Source organism: Oncorhynchus masou, chromosome 18 (genome assembly GCF_036934945.1).
Source record: "Oncorhynchus masou masou isolate Uvic2021 chromosome 18, UVic_Omas_1.1, whole genome shotgun sequence".
NCBI classification, from domain to species: Eukaryota; Metazoa; Chordata; class Actinopteri; order Salmoniformes; family Salmonidae; genus Oncorhynchus; species Oncorhynchus masou.
Window position 1 is genome coordinate 14,861,831 of NC_088229.1, and position 10,157 is coordinate 14,871,987.

Sequence of the window (10,157 nt, forward strand, 5' to 3'; positions counted from 1 at the left end):
TTGTTATACTGCGGGATCCACAGTTGGCTCTTTTGTTTGTTGTTGGCAGTACACAGTGACCATGTTTGCACCACAGTTTAGAAGCTGCTGAACTGCTGAATCGTCTTCAGTCAGAAGCAGCATGGACTGATGTATGGCTTGGACGCAATGTCTCGTAGGAGGGTTGTTTTTAGGAGGGGTGGGAACAGGGTGTGTAGTGTAGTGTCCCCTAGCCACCCCACAGTGTGTGTCTGTGTGCCTGTTTGTGGTGTGTGTGTGTGTTTGTGTGCGTGCGTGCGTGTGTGTGCATGCGTGTGTGTGTGGTATGCGTGTGTGTGTGTGTGTGTGCGTGTGTGCGTGCGTGCGCGTGTGTGTGGTGCGCATGTGTAGCTCTGGCCAAGGCTGGCTGCAGTCACGCAACGGACGGTGAGACAAATGAGACAAAGTTCGGGAAAAGTACATTCACTCAGACAAAGTACACATTTTGCATAACCTATTTTCTTGTCCTAAGAGAATAATTAAATTAAATTAAATAATAAAAACATTGTCCTTTCTACTCCAGATGCTTTCTAATTTTGAAGCCAGTTCAAATAAAATAAAATTTACAGACACATGGTTAGCAGATGTTACTGCGAGTGTAGTGAAATGCTTCTAGTTCTGACCATGCAGTAATATCTAACAAGTTATCTAACAATTTCACAACAACTACCTTTTACACACAAGTGTGAAGGAATGAATAAGAATATGTACATATAAATATATGGATGATCGATGGCCAAACGGCAGGGGCAAGATGCAGTAGATGGTATAGAGTACAATATATACTGTACATATGCGATGAGTAATGTAGGGTATGTAAACATAATATAAAGTGGCATTGATTAAAGTGACTAGTGATACATCTACTACATCCTAGAGATTTGAGTCAGTATGTTGGCAGCAGCCACTCAATGTTAGTGATGACTGTTTAACAGTCTGATGGCCTTTTTGATGCACCTGTACTGACCTCGCTTTCTGGATGATAGCGGGGTGAACAGGAAGTGGCTCGGGTGGTTGTTGTCCTTGATGATCTTTATGGCCTTCCTGTGACATTGGGTGGTGTAGGTGTCCTGGAGGGCAGGTAGTTTCCCCCGGTGATACGTTGTGCAGACCTCATTACCCCCTGGAGAGCCTTACGGTTGTGGGCGGAGCAATTGCCGTATCAGGTGGTGATACAGCCTGACAGGATGCTCTCGATTGCTTTTGGTGACAAGCCACATTTCTTCAGCCTCCTGAGGCTGTTGCGCCTTCTTCACCATGCTGTCTGTGTGGGTGGACCAATTCAGTTTGTCCGTGATGTGTACATCGAGGAACTTACAACTTTCCACCTTCTCCACTATATTGTCCTGTCGATGTGGATAGGGGGGTGCTACCTCTGATGTTTCCTGAAGTCCATGATCATCTCCTTTGTTTGTTGACGTTGAGTGTGAGGTTATTTTCCTGCATGGCCACGCAGTCATGGGTGAACAGGGAGTACAGGACAGGGCTGAGAACGCACCCTTATGGGGCCCCAGTGTTGAGGATCAGCGGAGTGGAGATGTTGTTTCCTACCCTCACCACCTAGGGGTGGCCCATCAGGAAGTCCAGGACCCAGTTGCACAGGGCAGGGTCGAGACCCAGGGTCTCAAGCTTAATGACGAGTTTAGAGGGCACTATGGTGTTAAATGCTGAGGTGTAGTCGATGAACAGCATTCTTACATACTGTAGGTATTCCTCTTGTCCAGATGGGTTAGGGCAGTGTGCAGTGGGATTGCGATTGCGTCGTCTGTGGACCTATTGGGGCGGTAAACAAATTGGAGTGGGTCTAGGGTGTCAGGTAAGGTGGAGGTGATATGATCCTTGACTAGTCTCTAAAAGCACTTCATGATGACGGAAGTGAGTGCTACGGGGCGGTAGTCGATTAGCTCAGTTACCTTAGCTTTCTTAGGAACAGGAACAATGGTGGCCCTCTTGAAGCATGTGGGGACAGCAGACTGGGATAGGGATTGATTGAATATGTCTGTAAACACACCAGCCAGCTGGTCTGCGCTCTGAGGATGCGGCTGGGGATGCCATCTGGGCCGGCAGCCTTGCAAGGTTTAACACGTTTAAATGTTTTACTCACTGGCTGCGGTGAAGGAGAACCCGCAGGTTTTGGTAGCGGGCCGTGTCGGTGGCACTGTATTGTCCTCAAAGCGAGCAAAGAAGTTGTTTAGTTTCTCTGGGAGCAAGACATCGGGGTTCATGACAGGGCTGTTTTTTTGTCGTCCGTGATTAACTGTAGACCCTGCCACATACCTCTTGTGTCTAAGCCGTTGAATTGCAACTTTACTTTGTCTCTATACTGAAGCTTAGCTTGTTTGATTGCCTTGCGGAGGGAATAGCTTCACTGTTTGTATTCGGTCATGTTTCAAGTCGCCTTGCCCTGATTAAAAGTAGTGGTTCACGCTTTCAGTTTTGCTCGAATGCTGCCATCAATCCACGGTTTCTGGTTGGGGAAGGTTTTAATAGTAGCCGTGGGTACAACATCACCGATGCACTTGCTAATAAACTCGCTCACCGAATCAGCATATACATCAATGTTGTTGTTCTATGTTCTATGTTGGCTGATGCAAAACCAGGCAGACAAGTAGAGCTTTGGCCATGCTAGTGATGGGTTTTCCAGAATATCTTCTGCCACTACCCTTGTCTCTTTGTGATATGTCATAAAGTAGTCATAGAGTGTTATTGTCCCAGAAAGGGGAAATTGGCTGCAGCATAATAGAATAAAAAAACATACACTAGAAAAGACACAGAATCACCCAAAATATGAAGAGATGCTTAAACCATCATTTCCCTCCTAACCCTCAACTCCTCCTAACCTAAACCTCCCTTCTAAGCCTCACCTCACCTCTCCTAACCCAAACGTCCCTCCAAACCCTCACCTCTCCTAACCCTCTCCTCCTTCCTAACCCTCACCTCTCCTAACCCTCACCTCTCCTAACCATCTCCTCCCTCCTAACCCTCACCTCTCCTAACCCAAACCTCCCTCCTAAACCTCACCTCACTCCTAAACCTCACCTCACTCCTAAACCTCACCTCACTCCTAAACCTCACCTCACTCCTAAACCTCACCTCACCTCACTCCTAAACCTTACCCCTTCCTAACCCTCACCTCCCTCATAACCCTCAAATCATCCTAAACCTCACCTCTTCCTAACCCTCTCCATCCCTCACCTCCCTCTTAACCCTCACCTCCCTCTTAACCCTCACCTCCCTCTTAACCCTCACCTCCCTCTTAACCCTCACCTCCCTCTTAACCCTCACCTCCCTCTTAACCCTCACCCTCACCTCACCTCACCTCTCCTAACCCTCAACTCCCTCCTAACCTCACCTCTCCTCCCAACCCTCAACTCCCTCCCAACCCTCACCTCCCTCCCAACCCTCACCTCCCTCCCAACCCTCACCTCCCTCCCAACCCTCACCTCCCTCCAAACCCTCACCTCCCTCCAAACCCTCACCTCCCTCCCAAACCTCACCTCCCTCACAACCCTCACCTCCCTCACAACCCTCACCTCCCTCAACCCTCACCTCCCTCACAACCCTCACCTCCCTCACAACCCTCACCTCCCTCACAACCCTCACCCCTCACAACCCTCACCTCCCTCACAACCCTCACAACCCTCACCTCCCTCACAACCCTCACATCCCTCACAACCCTCACAACCCTCACCTCCCTCACAACCCTCACAACCCTCACAACCCTCACAACCCTCACCTCCCTCACAACCCTCACAACCCTCACAACCCTCACAACCCTCACAACCCTCACAACCCTCACAACCCTCACAACCCTCACAACCCTCACAACCCTCACAACCCTCACAACCCTCACAACCCTCACAACCCTCACCTCCCTCCTAACCCTTACCAATGGAGACTGCCTCACCTCCATTGTCGGACAGTTTCCCGCGATAGATCTTGTCCTCCACCACATCAGTCCAGTAGAGGGTGTTCTGGCTGAGGTGGAAGTCCAGAGCGATGGTGTTCCTCAGGTTAGGCACCAACACACTGAACTCTCCCTTGTGGAGGTCAATACGACGGATCTCATGGCGGTTGGAGAAGATGATGAACGGCTTGAAAGGATCTGAGGGGAGAAGTTCTTCTAGGTCAGGATGTATAGTGAGACAGGAAACACTCAGGGCCCAATCATAACCACTGAGAGACCGGGTAGTACTACTGAGTAATACTGTAGTATAGCCAAAGAGCAATATTTAGAAAAACTTCTCTACACCACACATTCAATCATTATTTTCTCCATCTGATGTGTCCCAAACCATCTCTTTTCTATTTCTCCACTACCTGACTCCCCTGTTTCCTTCCTCCCCTTCTCTTCTCTTCTCTCCTCTCCCCAAACCCCCCATCCCCTCCCCTGATCCCTCCCCATCCTCTCTCCTCACCAGTCCTCTTGAAGCTCTCCATATCAGCCTCCAGTTCATTTCCATTTTAGCAGGACCACGCCTATTTTCTAGTTCTCTATTACCTTACCCCCTCCCATTCTTCCTCCTCTCCCATTCTTCCTCTTCTACCATTCTTCCTCCTCTCCCATTCTTCCTCCTCTCCCATTCTTCCTCCTCTCCCATTCTTCCTCCTCTCCCATTCTTCCTCCTCTCCCATTCTTCCTCCTCTCCCATTCTTCCTCTTCTACCATTCTTCCTCTTCTACCATTCTTCCTCCTCTCCCATTCTTCCTCCTCTCCCATTCTTCCTCCTCTCCCCTTCTCACCAGTGCTCTTGCAGCTCTCCATATCTGTCTCCAGCTCCCAGCCCTCGTAGCAAGAACACTTGACACTGGTCTTCTCCTGCTCACACTTCTGGCTGCACTTGAGGTGCTTGGCACAGAGGTTCATGATGTTGCAGGTCTTGTTGTCGGCACCCAGCTCCATGCCCAGGGGGCAGGAACACATAAAGCCCTCCCCAGGGATGATGGAGCAGTTGTGGCTGCAGCCGCCGTTGTCTATGGAGCACAGGTCTGTGGAGGGTAGAGAAGTAGAGAGCGAGAGAGGGGGGTAATCAATTAGATGTGACGTTAGATGCCATTCCTACCTTGACTGAGGTGGTGGGGTTATGGGTAGGGAGAGTGAGTAAGTGAAAGTGTGAGACAGTGTATTCTTACCACAGAGTTTCTCGTCGGAACCATCAGGGCAGTCATCAGTGCCGTCACACAGCTTCTCAGCGGTCAGACAGACAGAGGCGTTGGTGGCACAGACGTGGTGGGACAGTTTACATACCAACGCCGCACAGTTGTCCTCATCAGAACTGTCCTCACAGTCACTGTCTCCATCACATACCCAGGCCTTACTGATACACCGAGCTGGGGACAGAAGTCACGTCTTACGAATACAACAGACTGAGGAGATAACCAGACAACATCACACCTAGGCCTTACATATACAACAGGCTGAGGAGATAACCAGACAACATCACACCTTGGCCTTACATATACAACAGGCTGAGGAGATAACCAGACAACATCACACCTTGGCCTTACATATACAACAGGCTGAGGAGATAACCAGACAACATCACACCTAGGCCTTACATATACAACAGGCTGAGGAGATACCCAGACAACATCACACCTAGGCCTTACATATACAACAGGCTGAGTGGATACCCAGACAACATCACACCTTGGCCTTACATATACAACAGGCTGAGGAGATAACCAGACAACATCACACCTAGGCCTTACATATACAACAGGCTGAGGAGATAACCAGACAACATCACACCTAGGCCTTACATATACAACAGGCTGAGGAGATAACCAGACAACATCACACCTAGGCCTTACATATACAACAGGCTGAGGAGATAACCAGACAACATCACACCTCGGCCTTACATATACAACAGGCTGAGGAGATAACCAGACAACATCACACCTTGGCCTTACATATACAACAGGCTGAGGAGATAACCAGACAACATCACACCTTGGCCTTACAAATACTACTGGCTGAGGAGATAACCAGACAACATCCCACCTAGGCCTTACATATACAACAGGCTGATTGGATACCCAGACAACATCACACCTAGGCCTTACATATACAACAGGCTGAGGAGATAACCAGACAACATCACATCTAGGCCTTACATATACAACAGGCTGAGGAGATAACCAGACAACATCACATCTAGGCCTTACATATACAACAGGCTGAGGAGATAACCAGACAACATCACAACTAGGCCTTACATATACAACAGGCTGAGGAGATAACCAGACAACATCCCACCTAGGCCTTACATATACAACAGGCTGAGGAGATAACCAGACAACATCACACCTAGGCCTTACATATACAACAGGCTGAGGAGATAACCAGACAACATCACACCTTGGCCTTACATATACAACAGGCTGAGGAGATAACCAGACAACATCACACCTAGGCCTTACATATACAACAGGCTGAGTGGATACCCAGACAACATCACACCTAGGCCTTACATATACAACAGGCTGAGGAGATAACCAGACAACATCACACCTAGGCCTTACATATACAACAGGCTGAGTGGATACCCAGACAACATCACACCTAGGCCTTACATATACAACAGGCTGAGGAGATAACCAGACAACATCACACCTAGGCCTTACATATACAACAGGCTGAGGAGATACCCAGACAACATCACACCTAGGCCTTACATATACAACAGGCTGAGGAGATAACCAGACAACATCACACCTAGGCCTTACATATACAACAGGCTGAGGAGATAACCAGACAACATCACACCTAGGCCTTACATATACAACAGGCTGAGGAGATAACCAGACAACATCACACCTAGGCCTTACATATACAACAGGCTGAGGAGATAACCAGACAACATCACACCTAGGCCTTACATATACAACAGGCTGAGGAGATACCCAGACAACATCACACCCAGACCTTATTGATACAACAGGCTGAGGAGATAACCAGACAACATCACACCTTGGCCTTACATATACAACAGGCTGAGGAGATACCCAGACAACATCACACCTTGGCCTTACATATACAACAGACTGAGTGGATACCCAGACAACATCACACCTAGACCTTACATATACAACAGGCTGAGGAGATAACCAGACAACATCACACCTAGGCCTTACATATACAACAGACTGAGGAGATAACCAGACAACATCACACCTAGGCCTTACATATACAACAGGCTGAGGAGATAACCAGACAACATCACACCTTGGCCTTACATATACAACAGACTGAGTGGATACCCAGACAACATCACACCTTGGCCTTACATATACAACAGGCTGAGGAGATAACCAGACAACATCACACCTAGGCCTTACATATACAACAGGCTGAGGAGATAACCAGACAACATCACATCTAGGCCTTACATATACAACAGGCTGAGGAGATAACCAGACAACATCACACCTAGGCCTTACATATACAACAGGCTGAGGAGATAACCAGACAACATCACACCTAGGCCTTACAAATACAACAGGCTGAGGAGATAACCAGACAACATCACATCTAGGCCTTACATATACAACAGGCTGAGGAGATAACCAGACAACATCACATCTAGGCCTTACAAATACAACAGGCTGAGGAGATAACCAGACAACATCACACCTAGGCCTTACATATACAACAGGCTGAGTGGATACCCAGACAACATCACACCTTGGCCTTACATATACAACAGGCTGAGGAGATAACCAGACAACATCCCACCTAGGCCTTACATATACAACAGGCTGAGGAGATAACCAGACAACATCACACCTAGGCCTTACATATACAACAGACTGAGTGGATACCCAGACAACATCACACCTAGGCCTTACATATACAACAGGCTGAGGAGATAACCAGACAACATCACATCTAGGCCTTACATATACAACAGGCTGAGGAGATACCCAGACAACATCACACCTAGGCCTTACATATACAACAGACTGAGTGGATACCCAGACAACATCACACCTAGACCTTACATATACAACAGGCTGAGGAGATAACCAGACAACATCACATCTAGGCCTTACATATACAACAGGCTGAGGAGATAACCAGACAACATCACACCTCGGCCTTACATATACAACAGGCTGAGGAGATAACCAGACAACATCACACCTCGGCCTTATATATACAACAGGCTGAGGAGATAACCAGACAACATCACACCTTGGCCTTATATATACAACAGGCTGAGGAGATAACCAGACAACATCACACCTTGGCCTTACATATACAACAGGCTGAGGAGATAACCAGACAACATCACACCTAGGCCTTACATATACAACAGGCTGAGGAGATAACCAGACAACATCACACCCAGACCTTATTGATACAACAGGCTGAGGGACAATGAAACAGGGTAGCCTAGTGGTTAGAGCGTTGGACTAGTAACCGGAAGGTTGCAAGTTCAAACCCCCGAGCTGACAAGGTACAAATCTGTCGTTCTGCCCCTAGGCCATCATTGAAAATAAGAATTTGTTCTTAACTGATTTGCCTAGTTAAATAAAGGTTAAAAATGATCTTTTTTTAAATCATGACAACATGAAAAGAGACAACAATCTGGTAAGTTCATCTCTTAATAGAGAAACATAGATGTGCCCTTGAGATGGTTTGTGATGGCTGATATGGCATACTGTGACTGCTGCTATGAAATAAATCTAAATAACTACAGTGATTCAGTCTGTTTGTGAGTGCTGCTGGCCGTGTTAATCCCCTGTGTATCCAGGGGTCACGCATGAGTCAACCAAGGGGTCCAAGGGTCAAACAAGGCCATTCTCGTTTTCAGAGAGCAGATGGTTGTCATATTCTTCACTGCAAGCCCCTTGAGATAACAAGCTCTCTTAAGTGTGCGTGTGCGTGTGTGTGTCCGCCCAGACAATACTTGCCCTAAGACATGGCTATTATTTACGGCATGAAGTCTCCCTGACTTGTCACTGACTAATCTCATGAGGACAGAAAAGACCATGGCACACACCAGAGCATGAACACACTTCCTGAATCCTAACTGACTGATCTGACTAGAACACTAAAGGCCAAACACTCAGTTAGCCAATAGCAAAGAGGAAGAGACAGGAAGATAGCGTGGTTAGCCAATTGCACTTGAGGGCTGAAAAGTCCACCACACACTCACCAGAGTTCCGGCAGCTGAACTTGACGGCTGGGTCACACATGTGTGTCACTCCCTCACAGTCGTTCTCATCACTCAGATCCATGCAGTCTGTGTCCCCGTCGCAGCGCCAGCGCATGGGGATGCACAGGCTGTCCATGCGACACTGGAACTCATCCACGTGGCAACCACCTGGAGGACGCGTTGCTAGGGAGATACAGGGAGAGAGATCCGAGTTCCATTCACATTTTTACATTTGAGTCATTTAGCAGACGCTCTTATCCAGGGTGACTTACAGTTAGTGCATTCATCTAAAGACAACCACATATCACAGTAGTAGCCAATAGCAGAGTTAGCCAATAGCAGAGGGGAATAGAGCATGGTGAGCAACAACTTAAGAGAGAGCACACTTTCATAAGATAATCGAGTGAGAGAGATGGTTGTGAGGCCTGGGGTCCGCTCACCAATCAATAATTGACAAAATGGGACAAACACCAAATTGAGACTCTGCATGCAGAATTCTGCAAATATATCCTCTGTGTACAACGTAGAACACCAAATAACGCATGCAGAGCAGAATTAGGCCGATACCCGCTAATGATCAAAATCCAGAAAAGAGATGTTAAATTCTACAACCACCTAAAAGGAAGCGATTCCCAAACTTTCCATAACAAAGCCATCACCTACAGAGAGATGAACCTGGAGAAGAGTCCCCTAAGCAAGCTGGTCCTGGGGCTCTGTTCACAAACACAAACACACCCCACAGAGCCCCAGGACAGCAGCACAATTAGACCCAACCAAAATAAGATAATTACTTGACACATTGGAAAGAATTAACAAAAATTAGAGCAAACTGGAATGCTATTTGGCCCTAAACAGAGAGTACACAGTGGCAGAATACCTGTCCACTGTGACTGACCCAAACTTAAGGAAAGCTTTGACTATGTACAGACTTAGTGAGCATAGCCTTGCTATTGAGAAAGGCCGCCGTAGACA

At 47.6% G+C, this 10,157-nt stretch overlaps 1 pseudogene; it reads right to left on the bottom strand.

Annotated features, from left to right (window-relative positions):
- The window catches only part of LOC135559295 (low-density lipoprotein receptor-related protein 1-like), a 222,746-nt pseudogene that overhangs the window by 111,323 nt on the left and 101,266 nt on the right, over nucleotides 1–10,157 (bottom strand).